General features: G+C 46.0%; 1 protein-coding gene and 1 long non-coding RNA gene across 3 annotated transcripts in view; both read right to left on the bottom strand.

The window, feature by feature from the left end:
* The window catches only part of LOC138265609 (diacylglycerol O-acyltransferase 2-like), a 502,849-nt gene that overhangs the window by 348,800 nt on the left and 139,565 nt on the right, over positions 1–14,484 (bottom strand). The gene's annotated exons all lie outside the window — the stretch shown is intronic.
* Positions 332–3,875, bottom strand: LOC138266599 (uncharacterized). The gene is made up of 2 exons (XR_011199568.1): positions 3,698–3,875; positions 332–732 (listed from the first exon to the last, which is right to left on the bottom strand). It is a non-coding gene; the product is annotated as an uncharacterized lncRNA (long non-coding RNA).

Below are 14,484 nucleotides of genomic sequence, written 5' to 3'. Positions count from 1 at the left end.
GGAGACACCCAAAATTAAGCTACTTTTGCCATAAAATATCGGGCTTCTCCTGCCTGATTTATGTCTAGTGCCCTGCATGCTGTAAATCAAACAGCCATAGGCAAAGCCAATCTCTGCAATGCAAGAGCTATTGGCTTTGTCAATGCCAATGTAATTCACTATTGTATGGCGAGATGGTAAGTGTTCCCCATCCAGATGCAGCACACAAGCGCAGCTGTTGTGCCATTACTCTTTTGTGCAAACACGGGCTTACATGAACAAGGCATCCCAAATGTAGATTTTCCGAGTATTTTATGATGGAAAGTCTTAATTTTATTAAAGACACAGAGGCGAGTATTATGCTTTCTTTATTTTAATAGCGGCCAAGAGAAAACACCAATCCCAGAGGTTTGCGTAACAAGCAACCAATGGGAGATAAGACTAGTAACCTTAACCAATCAGTACACTATAGAACGTAACATATACCAATCCTGACTGCAGGCAGCCCTCTTTTCAGCTGCGAGACAGTCAAGAAAATGATTTGAATAAAGGTACAATACAACAAATTAAACATATTGCCAGGATTAGAGCAAAAAAGTCTTGAATTCTGTCCAGGTTAGGTGAGTAGGACGGCTTTTGAGGATGGTGAATGTAGGAATCAATCTTCAATGGAAATTGCGGTGGATGAGTACTTCTAGAAGAATCGGCATCCGCTGAATTAAGTTGAAGAGGATGCTGGAGCCTTGGTAGTAACTAAAAGGGTTGGGAAAGAACAACATTAGTATAACAAGCGGTGGGATAATACTCACCTCCGTGTCTTTAATAAAATTAAGACTTTCCATCATAAAATACTCAGAAAATCTAAATTTTATGACAAGACCGGAGGCTCCTATTATGCTTGTTTAAAGCATGTTAACTACTACAGAAGTTGCTGTATTAACAGGTTTACAATAAAATGTGCGAAAGGTAGAATCATTTGACCAATCTGCCGATCTTAGAATATCTTCCAAGCGTGAACCAGCCCAAAAGGCTTTTGACGCCATAGCCCCTCTAGCAGAATGGGCACCAAACTTTGACGTATCAATGCCCGCAAGAGACATTACCCATTTGACACAAATAGCTAAGGTAGGGGAAGATACAGGTTTATAGGGCTTCCTGAAGGAAATTTAAAGTTGGGAAGCAGAAGATGTTCTAAGATCTGCCGTTTTTTATTCATAAACCTTTAAACAGTTTCCCACACAAAGTTTCGGATGATTTGGAAAAAAGGGGTAGAAAACAGAAGTAATGTTGGTTTTTGTACGACGAGAAACATTGAACAGTACACCAGTAGGGGTGAAGTGACAAGCTGAGATATCCAGGGCTTTGACATCTGACAGACGTTTGATAGATACAAGACTAAGTAACATTGTTAGTTTAGCGGAAAGCATTTTCAAAGATAATGAGTCATTATCCTGCCATGAAACAAACATTTGTAAGACGAGATTGACATCCCATAAAGTGGTGTATTTGGGAATTGGAGGATTGGAGAATTTTACTCCTTTTAAGAGACGACAAATGATAGGATGTTCTCCTACGGGTTTTCCGTCTATAAAAGGGTGATGAAGGGATTTAGCTGACCTATATAGATTGATGGTTCTGTATGATTTGTCGTCGCTAGCTTGAGAAGCAAGAAAATTAGCTATCAGAGTTAGATCTGCTGAAAAGGGATCACATGCTTTTTCCAGACACCAGCTAGACCAGATGGACCAAGCTGATTTGTAAGCCTTGGAAGTGCCTGGAGCCCATGAATTGTTGATGTATGTTGAAGCTTCGAGTGAAATTCCTGAATAAGATGAGGAAGACCTGAAACTTTCCAGGCGGATAGGAGAAGGGTTTTGTTGAGAATGAGGTCGTGAGGGAGACCTTGTGGATTGAGAAGGAGGGAGGGAAAGGAGGGCAGAAGCACAGGGAAGTCGATAGATAATTCTAGAAGAGTGGGATACCACACTTGGGCTTGCCACAACGGGACTACTAAAACTACTGTAGCTTCTTGATGCCGAAGATTGGTGAGGACTCTGTTTATCATGATGAAAGGAGGGAATGCGTAGTTTATTGCATGATGCCACTGTTGAAGAAATGCGTCGGTCGCTAAAGCGTGAGGATCTGGTCTCCAGCTGAAGAACCAAGGAAGTTGGGCATTCAGGCGGCATGCGAAGAGGTCTATATGGAAAGGACCCCATTTGCGATGAATAGAGTTGAAGACTGAAGAGTGAAGCTTCCAGTCGCTGTAATCGGAAAGATGACGTGAAAACCAGTCTGCAACTGAGTTGAGTGAACCTGGCAAGTATTCTGCTTGAACTGAAATTTTTCGGTGAAGCCAGAATTCCCTAAAGTTTTTTGCTAGTTCTGCTAGCGGTTTGGATTTGGTACCGCCGAGGTGATTGATGTATTTTACCGCTGTGAGATTGTCCATACGAAGAAGTACGGAACAAGAGACTCTGTTTTTGGTGAAGGTTTTGATTGCAAAGGAGCCTGCAAGCATCTCTAAATAGTTGATGTGCAATGAAGACTCCTGCAGAGACCATGTGCCTCCAGTCGATATCTGCCCACACCTTGCGCCCCAGCCTGTTAGGCTTGCATCAGATTCTAAGACACGATCTGGGGCTGAGGCAAAGATGGTCCTGCCATTCCAGGCTTCGAGATGGTCGAGCCACCATTGGAGTTCTGTACGGGATTCGAGGTCGAGGGGGATGAAATCTGAATAAGCAAGACCTTTGCGTAAATGTCGAATTTTCAATCTCTGAAGAGCCCGATAGTGAAGAGGGCCTGGGAAAATTGCCTGTATCGAGGATGAAAGAAGACCTACAATCCTTGCAAGAGACCTGAGGGAGAGAGAAGTCTGCTGTAAAGATAGGGTTATCTCTGATTTGATACTTTTTATTTTTTAGATCGGGAGTTGTAGGAGGCCTTGAGAGGAATTGATTAGGAATCCTAGGAATTCCATTGTCTGTGACGGGGTAAACATTGATTTCTCGTTGTTGACTAGAAAGCCTAGATCTGTTGTGTAAGAGAGTTGAGACCGAAGGGTAGAGTAGTCTTGATGCATTAGAAGGATATCGTCTAGATAGATTATCATTCTGAAGCCTTAAGTCGAAGAAGAGCTACAATAGGTTTCATTAATTTGGTGAAACACCAGGGGGCCGAGGAAAGTCCGAAGGGTAGGCAAGTAAACTGGTAGGTGTGATGATTCCATTGGAATTGGAGAAACTTTCTGTGAGAGTGATGGATGGGAACTGTTAAGTAAGCGTCTTGAAGATCTAGAGGGACCATCCAGTCGTTGAGAAGAAGCGAATCTCTTAAATGAAGAATCGTTTCCATCTTGAAATGTCGATAGACAATGAACTGATTGAATTGTCTGACGATGATGACTGGTCTGATTTTCTTGTTATTTTCTGATCACTAAAAACAGGGGGCTTATGAAACCTGAGGGAAGGGGACGAGTTGGTTGTATAGCACGTTTTTGAAGGAGATCTTGGATTTCTGTCGAAATTAGATTTGACATTTCTTCTGCAAATCTGAGGGGAAGAAGGGGGGAAGGTTGAAAGGGAGTTTCATAAAATTCTATTAAATAGCCTTTGACGGTATTGAGGACCCAGGGGTCTGAGGTAATCTCTTTCCATTTGTGGAGAAATTTTTTTAGACGACCCCCTATAGAAAGATGGCCAGAAGATTGGCTTACCTGATTTGTTATAGGACCTGCGTTGGTTCCTCCCTCTGAACCCTCTGGAACGCTGGGGGTAGAATTGTGGACGAAAGTCTTGTTGTTGCTGCTGTTGGTACTTATAGGATCCTCGGAAGCCTTGATTCCTGAAGGACCGGCCGGTGGAGCGGCCTCTTCCTCTACCGTCCCTGGCAAAAACCTGTGAGTTAAACACTTTTTTAAGTGACTGTTGAGCTTTGTCAAGAGAAGCAAAGGTGGTAACGTATTTGCTTAGTTCTTTAATAAAGTTATCTCCAAAGAGCAAGCCGTCAGCTTTAGCTCCTGGATCCATAGCTGCCAGGTTCGCAAGCTTAGGATCTAGCTTGAGAAGGAGTCCTTTTCGACGCTTGTGCGTCATAGCTGAGTTTGCATTACCGAGCAAACAAAACGCTCTCTGAATCCAGAGGGACAGTTCTTCAGGGTCAATTGACTCTTCGTTGATTCTTGCGGATTCTGCGAGGTCAAAAATGCGGGATAAGGGACCGACCAAATCAAGGACTTTATCCTGGCACAGGGCCCAGGCTCCATCCACCCCTTTTCGGGGATCTTTACCGAATTTGGAGAAAAAGGTTAGAAGGGACGGATCTATAGAAGGGGTAGCAGTAATGTGAAGGGGAAGAGAGGTTCTGGGACATACAGAACGTAGTTTTGCTCATACTTGTTTGTCTAGGGGAAGACGTAATTTTGCTAGAATATAGCTTGCAACATGATCAGAAGGTAACCATTCAGTAGAATTGGGATGGTGAATTAAGCCAGGATCAAACATGGGATTACCATCAGAATCCAATAGAGGGGCGTGAGTTTGGTCAGCTGATGTTGACTTAGATTTTTTGGGGGGAGGACCAATCCAAAAATCAGTGGTGTTATCGTCCTCATTGTCTGAGGAAGAAACATTGATATCCCCATCATCATCAGTGTCTCTAATGTCCGCAATCACAATTTTAATGCGTCTTAGACACATTTTTTGTTTTATTTTTTACTTTTAGTACCCATAACGTTATTCCCCTCCGTAGTAGGAGGCCTTTGAGGAGCTTTGTCCTCCATCCTGAGTGAGTTTGACTCACCATCCATTAGCGCAGACGAGGCGTTAGCCTGATTAAAAGAAGCCTCCGAGGCTTTGCGCTTTCTGCTTTCCCCCGCAGAATGGGCCACTTGTGATTGGGATAAACAGGACGATACAGTAGATTGAATTTGCTTGGAAATTTTTCCCATAGAAGCAGAAACTGCTTTCTTAACTAAAGATTGAATAAAATTATTTAAATTATAAGAAAAATTCTCTTCAGAATCATCATTTGCTGTGAAAAAATCTGAAAAATCCATTTTGCTATGGAAAGAAAAGGAAACTGGTAAATAAGGGGTTAACTATAAAGGGCAGGGCTTTAAAACTAACAGGCGTGTGACTCACCAGGAAGTTAAAGGATGAAAGGCTGAAACACGATGCCACGCCTCACTAGCAAGTAATTAGTTCAGCACTCGACGAGGTGAATGGAGGAAGAGGTGCTGGGATTATTGTAAATGAAGCCGGTAAAGGAAACGCGGTAAGAATTGTTGAAAGCTTTCAATTTTGGTGAAAGGCGGCAGAATGACACGAGCGCTTCACAAGGAATGCGCTCGGGAATGCAGACACTGACCCTTAGAAGCTCGCGTCAGCCGGTGTTCAAAATAGAACGTTCACGGCTACGCGGCTGAATTATACTGGGATAGGGGTTTCTCTCCGCGCGCGCGCGACTGAATAATTAAGTTAAATATCAGCCAGGGGCAACGAAAACACGCGCATTTAGTTCAGGCACAAGAACATTAGTAAAACATGAACATTAAACAGTAAAGTACATTAATTTTAAACGAATTGTATGGAGAAACGAAAGATATACTTATCTTGACTGCGAGCAGCAAGAAAAGAGGGCTGCCTGCAGTCAGGATTGGTATATGTTACGTTCTATAGTGTACTGATTGGTTAAGGTTACTAGTCTTATCTCCCATTGGTTGCTTGTTACGCAAACCTCTGGGATTGGTGTTTTCTCTTGGCTGCTATTAAAATAAAGCAGGAAAAGAAAGCATAATAGGAGCCTCCGGTCTTGCCATAAAATTAAATTTACCATTGGATAGAGAGCAAAGCACAATATGAAAGGTGTCAATTCCCTTTAACGAGTGCTGCCAAAATTACCTTGTAAAATCATGATACTCATTTAGTTCACCTCCCAAGAATAGAAGATACCGTCTGCCTAGTGCAATTCATACTTCTGGCTTGCATGTTACACACACATGCCTGCTGCTGGCACTCAACCCACTGAACTATCAGAATGGATAGGAGCATCACAGACAACGAGCATCAAAATGCAGTGATCATTGGGATGGAGACCATGGAAGGGATTGCTGATGTACTATGCGCTGCATTGTACACAAAACTCCTAACTGTACAGATTCACTACAGCGCCTAGGAGTGCAGTTGGTGGCATGTGGCGCTTTACAGTGTCCATTCAGTGAATTGAACCAAGTCCATTCTGCAGCCTGTTTTATTAGTTACCAGTGAGCCCGATATGACGTGCTCCTGCTTTTTGTAACCATCTCAGGGGTGGGGAGGCGGTGAGAATGAAGGAGGGGTGGGCAGGTGAACTGAATCAGACACATGACCTTGCAAGTCAACGAGCCCGTGGAGGAGATTGCTGACTTTCTCACTCTCTCCCCACGACTGCTCTTCACGATTCTTCATGATGGTTCCATGTGAGTTGGGAGGTCAGAAAAGGAAATGGCAGAGCCAATAGGTCTCAAAGGCGAGAACTATTGGCTTTGCCAATGCCTGTTTATATAACAGTTGAGAGCAAAGTCAAGGGAGCAGGTCAAGTGAGCAGGTGCCATTAACACTCATTGGCCATTGCTTACTTTGCCTTATGATATGCCCTACTGTGACCTGTTTGGTGTTTCCTGAATACATCTTTATTTTGGGGACAGGATGCCTTGTTAGTATGAGCATAGCAGGGTGCATGCGCTGCATTTCCGACGTGTTGGTGTGTATCTGAGCTTTTAGCAACGCCCATCTCACGCCCATCACTATCACTCGATCGTGGGCTTGCCCTTCAAAACTCCTTTGATTACATTGGTAAATGGTTTACTTGTCCCTGCTTGGTGAGGTTTTGATAGCGCCTTGGCAATTGCCCCTGTTACTTGGCTAATTGCACTTTTTTTGATAAGTTTGACTGCGAACGAACTTCTTTTTTATTTTTGTGTGTGTTGTCAAGCTGATGCTCATGGCGGCCATGGCGCTGTGAATAGACTCGCTTATGCCAACTGTCTTACTTTTGATTTTCAAGTTATCTGGCAAGAAAAGTCCGGTTAGGAGTTTAAAAAGCTAATAGCTCTAACTCGAGTAAAAGAGACCCATTACTTTGCAAATGCTTGTTTTTGTTTGCAGCAGCAGCGAATCGCTCTTCGTGCTACACTGCATGAAGCTTTGATTTCTTTCTAAATGACTTAAATATTTAAACTGTAAAATCCAAGTACCATTTCTATGAGCAGAGGCAGAAAAGTGGAGTACTCAATAAATTTACAAGTTCATATTTAAAGAGTCGTTTCTGGAGAATGCAGGCATCGAGCGCTCTACCATTTGAGCTAATTCCCCGCCTATATAAAACTGCACAGCCCCATGTAAATGACCCAACTCAGTGTGCAGCACAGTTGAAGGATATGACTGAGTTTTTTTCAATTCCTCTTGTGTAAAACGAGCTTCAATTAATCTGTAAAAGCACAACATTCTTTCACAAAAAAATGAACTACAACAGACAAACTGCCAGAGTTTTACTCTCATTCAAAACAACGCCCCGCTATACCTGACGGAAAGGGCAGAGTAACAGCACTTATGATGGCTTCTTTTAGCAACCAGAAAGTGTTATAGTGGCATAATTATTCCACATTATAGCGCATCAAAGCTTCCTCACGGTTACTAAGCGCTATGTACATACAATAACGCGTGTATTCTTGAAACTGTCACAAACTTGCCAAATTCACAGAATTCAATGAAACCCACGTCTGCGAAGTTTTGCCTGAAGAAAAGCACCTGAATCGGAGATGGCCGGAGCAAATTACACTTTCCTGAACACCCCCTCCCCCCCTCCACTTGTCAATAAAAGTGATGTTGGACGTTGTGTCTTTACACACGCTGGCTGCAGGGCTTTGCTGCCAGTAGAGGAGGGCAAACCAATAAATAGGGAGAGTGTGTGGTCAGGGTGGGCGGGGTGTTGGAGGGTCCTGATCCGGTCCTAGGAGCAGTGCTTATTTTGTGCAGGTGTTTGCAGGTGGTGGGCGCCAGCACTCATTTTGGGGAGATGGAACTTATTTTCCAAAATCAGGCTTCGACCAAGACAAGGAAATGCAGAAAAGAAAGAATAAAAAAACAATATAAGGACAGGAAGACACGGACAAAAGGATAAGGGAGGGACGAAGAAGAACCGGTGAGAGTGAGACCCAGAGACAGCTACGGAGAGTACGGTTGGTGGAAGAAAGAGACGGATTAAGACTGGCCAGCCTTGGTAATAGGCAACCCGCACATTTTGAAGTGTTTCAGTTTAGTAAAATAGATCACATCACTGCATTTAGTGATATTTCCTAAAAAATAAAGTTTGTAAGTTTGACCCTAAAAACATTCCCTTGTTCTCTTCCCCTCATAACAAAGCTTTAAGTGAAGCAGAAAGAGAGAGTGCGCGTCTGTGTGTGAAAGAGAGAGGGCCCATACCAGGCTCTGCCTTTCAAGTTCTTAACTTTACAAACAAACACAGTGATTTCTTTCTCAGGAATGTGTGCAGGAACCTTTAAGGCAATCCAAGCCAGTGATGCATTCACTGCTGCATTTCACTCGTTATCTTTGGTGTTGCAAGGTATACGTGTCCCTGTTTCCTAAGAGTGTTTTCTTTTCCTAGATGTGCTTCTGCAGTTGTGTTTTTCGTGTATCATACGAGCCTTCTACAGTGCATACTGCGGACTGAGTTGCCTCTTGGTAACATTGTAAGTTCGAGCAGCGGATGGGTGTTCCTGACCCCACAACCGACAGCACCGTAGTCGAGGTTGAAGGTAGAGGCGCATTTCTGACAGGGCTTGTCACTGTGTCATACATGTGTTCATGCAACATCCTGACCCAACCCTTGTTCTTTCTATAGAGCACACCGCTTAATGGTACGTGTGTCAGTTGTAATTGCGAATCTATGGAAAGTGAGTGTTGGAATTACACAGGTTTTCAAATATGAAACGCGCTAAGGGAAATATTTTCTAAGGGGGTGAACCCCACCTTTTGGCAACTGTCTCGCTCGCTTCACTTGGTCGCTGCTATCCAGCTTTCTCATCAGGATGGCTAAGTATGATTTTATATAATTGTGCTGATTTAACCCCATGTGCCTGGTTAAATAGCTTTGTTTATAACACAGATACATGAAAAACATCATGACCCAGCCCATATATGCAGATCAGCAGAGGATAACATGCTATTTATTGCTTTTGTTGAGAAAGGGGAGGAACATTATGACCAACTCAAGGAACTGCCTCTTGTAAGTGATGGCTCCTGCACTCACTCAACAGTGGTGATCAATAGCACATTGCACACGATGTTTTCTTATGTGCACAAAAGCAGCACTATAACTCACATTTCACAGGAATGATGCCATACATGTGAATTTCTAGTCAGAAATTGTAGTCAGGACACAGTGTTAGCCGAATTTCTCAGAATATAGCACAGAAAATCACTTCTACACACAGAATTTGTTTTATAAGCTGGCAAAAAATGTTTTCACTGTAGTCCCACATAATTAAACCTTTTTTCTTTTTTAAATTCCCACAAACAGTTTAATCCAGTATTTCGGTTACGATTTTCTAGTTTAAAAAAATAACTTCTTAAATAAAATGCAATTAGAAAAATACACCGTGGTCACGTGCATTATGGCCCATCAAATTCATATTAGAGTTCTTTTTAAATTTACAAAACAATCAGCCTTCATTTTAGAGGTTTATCATATCATCAGAACACATTGGTTGCATTATTGGATCACAACTGACCTCCCAGCTTACTGAAGAAGAGCAAAGTCTTTTTCCACACGATTCCACAGACATCACACACCGCTTGAGCAGATGGTCGATGGAAGTCTCAGATTCATATAATCCTCAAACTAAGAACAAAATCTGATGCCACTTTACTGGTAGAAGGTGCTGTACAATTGCTGATAACATACCATAATACTCAGTTACCCAGTATTACCTCCTCATTCACCTACTGCGCCTATTCCTTATGAGTTGAGACCCGCCCCCACAAGTTTTGCTTCCCAAGTGAAAGAGAGAGACCACCAATAACAATGGTAATCCCTGACCCGGGAAAAGAATGGCTCAGCAAGCCTGGCACTACTTCTTTCTTTCAGTCTTCTGTTCTGGAATAGTGAGCCCCCTTGAGTGGTAAGGTAAGGTGTTTTCACTCTTATTTTCATTAGGACTGTTTTTTGCTGGAGTGAACTACTTGATGTATTACTTTATGTAATGATTTGTTCAATAGTTTAAACAGCTGTGCAAATCCCGAGCTCATTGCTTACACCGCAGTAATAGTGCCCGCTATAACAGTTTAGGTTTAGCAGCAATACCTCGATTTAAAAAAATAATCTGGAGACTGCATTCACCCTATTTACTTGTATTGAAACAGAAGCAATTTTAGGCGGGAGACACCCAAAATTAAGCTACTTTTGGCATAAAATATCGGGCTTCTCCCGCCTGAATCGGGTCTACTGGCATGAATGCTGTAAATTAAACAATCATAGGCAAAGCCAATCGGTCTCTGTAATGCGAGAGCTATTCGCTTTGTCAGTGCCAATGTAATTCAGCATTGTATAGCGAGATGGTAAGTGTTCCCCAGGCAGATGCAGCACACAAGCGCCCACAGCTATTGTGCCGTTACTCCTTTGTGTAAACACTGGCATACATGAACAAGGCAGCCCAAATTAAATTTACCATTTGATAGAGGGCAAAACACAATATGAAATGTGTCAATTCCCTTTATCGAGTGCTGCCTAAATGACCTTGTAAAATCATGATACTCATTTTGTTTACCTCTCAAGAACAGAAGGTACCGTCTGCCTAGTGCAATTCATACTCCTGACTTGCATGTTACACACACATGCCTGCCGCAGGCCGTCAACCCACTGAGCTATCAGACTGGATAGAAGCATCACAGACAACGAGCATCAAAATGCAGAGATTATTGTGAAGGAGACCATGAACGAGATTGCTGATGTACTATGAGCTGCATTGTACACACCAAACGCTAACTGTACTGATGCACTCCAGCGCCTAGGAGTGCAGTTGGTTGCTTGTCCCGCTTTACAGTCTCCATCCAGTGAATTGAAACAAGTCCATTCTGCAGCCTGTTTTATTAGTTACTAGCGAGCCCATTAGGACCAGCTCCTGCTTTTTGTAACCTTCCCGGGGATGGGAGGGGGTGAAAATGAGGGAGTGATGGGCTAGGAAATCGGCCACATGATCTCGCAAGTCAACGGAGCCCGTAGAGGGGATTGCTGTTTTCTGGCTCTCTCCCCACGATTGCTCTTCAGGATTCTTCATGATGGCGCCGTGTGAGCTGGGAGGTCTGTAAAGGGATTGGAAGAGACGATAGGTCTCAAAGGCGAGGACTGCTGGCTTTGCCAGTGCTTGGTTATATAACAGTTGAGAGCAAGGTCAAGCGAGCAGGTGCCTTTAACACTCTTTGGCCGTCCATAACTTTGCCTTATGCAAGCCCCTACTGTGACGTGGCTGTTGTTTCCTGAAGAAATCGTACATTTTGGGGACAGGATGCCTTGTTTTTGTTTGTAGCAGCCGCGAATCGCTCCCCGTGCTGTACAGTATGAAGCTTCCATTACTTTCTAAATGAAGTAAACATCTAAAATGTAAATCCCAAAAAATATTCATATGAGCAGAGATAGAAATGTAAAACTGAATAAACTCACACATGATTTTAAAAATGGTGCTTCTGGAGAATGCGGGCATCGATCCCGCTACCTCTCGCATGCTAAGCGAGCGCTCTACCATTTGAGCTAATTCCCCACCGCTGTCTCATGTAGTCTGCACAGCTCCAAGTGACTCTCCCAGCCACTGGGGAAGCATATTTCAGTGAATGATCTCGGGGTTTTACTCAATTGATCTTTTGCAAGCTAACAAGCGTTCAATTGGTCTGTTAAACCAGAAGATTGTTTCACAAGGAGGTCCCCGGGGGGATCACCAAAGGGGGCTGTATCCCCCCCGGGAGGTTTGGGGAAGTGGATTAGCCCACGGGCGCCGTTGGGCGTCTTTTGGGCTATTTGGAAGCAGGTATTTATACCTGCCATCTTGTTAGGGTCGCCACCATTTTGTTGGTGGCGACGAAAGCGGGCGGTAGCAATGCTTTTTGCTCTGAGCGGCGGTTTGTTTCGTAGGGTTTAAAAAAAAAAAAAAAGAAGTTAGGGACTTTAGGCTGGTAATAAAAAAAAAAAAAAAAAAAAAGGAAAAGCGTTTAATATTCTGACTGTACCTGTCAGAATTTTCGTTGGGTCGACGGTTGAATTCCTAATGGCCGACGCCAGGGTCCAGGAGGCTTTTCGGTTGCTGAGGGAGGCTGGTCGCCTCGACCTCGTTAAGAGCGGAGTGGGGGGCCCGTCGCGTCCTACGCGACGGGCCTCCAGCGGTGTGGCGGCGGCGGTGCTGGCCTGCTCCGAGTCCCGTGGAGCGGCCAGCAGGACTATGGTGAGTGGAGGGGTGGGGGGAGGGCCCGGGCGAGGGGAGGCGCAATGCCTCGCGTGTATCTGGCACCCACCGGATGGCTGTAGGGGATTCCCCGGCGGGCAAAGGCGCCGCGGGGCGCACACGACCCTCGGGAGAGGGCGCGCCAGAGGCGGCTGTGGAAAAGCCGCGCGGCCGGGTGCTATCAAGGAGGGGCCCGGCCTCTCTAATAGCGACGCGAGCTGTAAGAGCGAGGGGCCGGGTGGCCGCGCCACGCGGTCGTGCGGCGGCGGCTCCCACGTGTCAGGAAAAGGGCGAGAGGAGCAAGAATGGTTTTAGGGGGCAGGCCCCGGCGCAAGATGAGGGCCAAGGCGTAATTTCATCAGGTGAGGCGGCCCCATTTGGGGGGATTACAGGTGCCGCAGGTAAAGGAGGGGGGTGGGGGCAGGGCGGAGCAGGTATTGGGTTGGGTCAACTAGAGTGGAGTGATGGGGAGGGGAGCGAAAGGGAAACAGATACAGTGGGGTGGGAGGGGGATGGGGCAGCAGAGGTGTGGGGGGGGAGAGCGTCGGGGAGGGGGGCTGGGGGGTGGAGGAGGACGGGATCACGCTTCGCGTTCTCCCCCCTCGTCGCACTTACGGGAGAAGGGACGGTTCAGGCCAAGTTGAATGGGACAGGGGGCCCGAGGTTTCTGGGTGGAGAGGAGTAGGGGAGCAGGGAGAGGAGAGTGACTCGGAGGAGGCCAGGGACGTTGAGGATTATAGGGGAGTAGGGGTTGGAACAGACGAGTTCAACCGTTTTCCGATTTTTCCGCGGCAGGGCGAGGAGGAGATGCCACAGGACCTGGGCGGGTCACGGGCGGCCCGAATACCCCGGCAAGAAGGGACGGCGGGGCCAAGTGCGGCCGGCTGGAAGTCTACCGTCAAAAGGAAGTATGGTGTGTCTAAGGGGGTTCCTGCAGGCAGCGGTGGCGGAGCGGGTTTTGCGCCCAACGCCATGGGGGGCCTACGGGAGCGACAACCTGGCGCGGCGCCTACAGAGGGGGACCAGCAGTTGGGCGGACGGGCGCGGGGACGTCGGGGGGGGGCTGGGAGAAATTCATGAAATTTTTGAGGAGGAGGTAGAGAGGCTGGAGGAGTTGGACTATGAGGACGACAGTTTGGAAGAAGGGGAACTACGAGAGGGGGAGGAGGGGACGTGGTGGAAGACGAGGGGGGGGGAGTCTAATGATGTTTTTCAGTCGTTGCAGGTTACGGATTACGAGCGGCGGCCGCAAGTTCCTTTGCGTAAGAGAATCCGGGAGAGGCAACAGGTTTTGATTCCAGGTAAGGAGCGCGTGGGGGCAGTTTCGGTAGCGGTGGAGGCGAAGGACGGGGAAAGGCAGGAGCGCCTTTGCAAAGGGGTATATGTAAGCGATATTGGGGTTGGGCCTGACCTGGGGATTGGTAAAGGGGAGCAGACGAAGCAGGCAGTCCAGGCTGAGGAAAAGGAAGGGAAAACGCCAGGCGAAGGGTCAGCGAAGCAGGACGGAGAGAAGTTTAAGAAGTTGCCATATATGGGGACGGCAAAGCCTTTAGGCGCCCACTTAATGATGACGACAAAGGAAAAAATTTGGAAGGGCGAATACGTAGAAATGCTGAAGTTATTACACAGGGAGATTAGAGCTAAGGAGGGCTCAAAGGAGGAAGAAAACGAACTGGCAAAGCGACCCAGGGTACCGGTTACGATAGAGAACTGGACGGCGGCCTTTTTAATATATGCCAGCGTATATTGTGAGCGCTTTCCCGAAAGGGCGGTGGCGCTGTTTAAGTACATGGACGTGATTCGGAAGGCGTACCTTAATTACGGAGGCTACGCATGGGTACAGTACGACGAAGAGTGTCGGGCTCGGATGGCAGTTGACGAGGAGGTGAAGTGGGGAGAAATTGACGCGGACCTGTGGCAGCACACCATGGGCCCGCAAAATTCGGTAGGACTGTGTATACAGCCAGCGGGCTGCCGATTACGTATCGGCCCTTTCGAGACCACCCCACGCAAGGTGGGGCTAGCGGTAC

Source organism: Pleurodeles waltl, chromosome 11, assembly GCF_031143425.1.
Source record: "Pleurodeles waltl isolate 20211129_DDA chromosome 11, aPleWal1.hap1.20221129, whole genome shotgun sequence".
NCBI lineage: Eukaryota > Metazoa > Chordata > Amphibia > Caudata > Salamandridae > Pleurodeles > Pleurodeles waltl.
The sequence above is the reverse complement of the archived record's forward strand: the minus strand, read 5'-3'. Positions and strand labels throughout refer to the sequence as shown.